This window comes from Gobius niger, assembly GCF_951799975.1.
Source record: "Gobius niger genome assembly, chromosome: 9".
NCBI lineage: Eukaryota > Metazoa > Chordata > Actinopteri > Gobiiformes > Gobiidae > Gobius > Gobius niger.
The window spans coordinates 37,303,483-37,303,997 of NC_136860.1; positions in this window are offsets into that span (position 1 = coordinate 37,303,483).

Sequence of the window (515 nt, forward strand, 5' to 3'; positions counted from 1 at the left end):
TTTCTTTCTTATTTGAGCAGCTGAGTATTCAGCAGATGACATGACAAAACAAACAAACAGCTAACAGGTAAGATGCCCAAAAGGAGTAGGCAGAAGCAAGGTGCTTGTACACGCCCACCCCCTTCCAAATGGACATAGTTAAAGGTAAACATTTACAGTTAGTTACCATAGTAACGTTTCAAAAGCATGTCAACTAAAAGTGCATCCAGTACCTTATCATGAACATACATACGATATTGTTGAGAAAAAAAATAATTAAAAATGTATATGCTCATACATACATGTATGTAGTCCATTTAAAGGAACAGGCCAGCGTTTTTACATACTAAGATATGTTCTTACCTCACTTTAGTCGAGTTAATATATCCCCGTCTGGTCTTTGTCCGTGCGCTCACACATACGCAGCCTCTCCCACATGTCACATAGCTCCAAAAAAGCTCACGATAGAAGCTACCAAGCTCTTCCACGTGTTCACTATTTAAATAAAGTTACATGAAGTGTTTTCATGCGAAGTA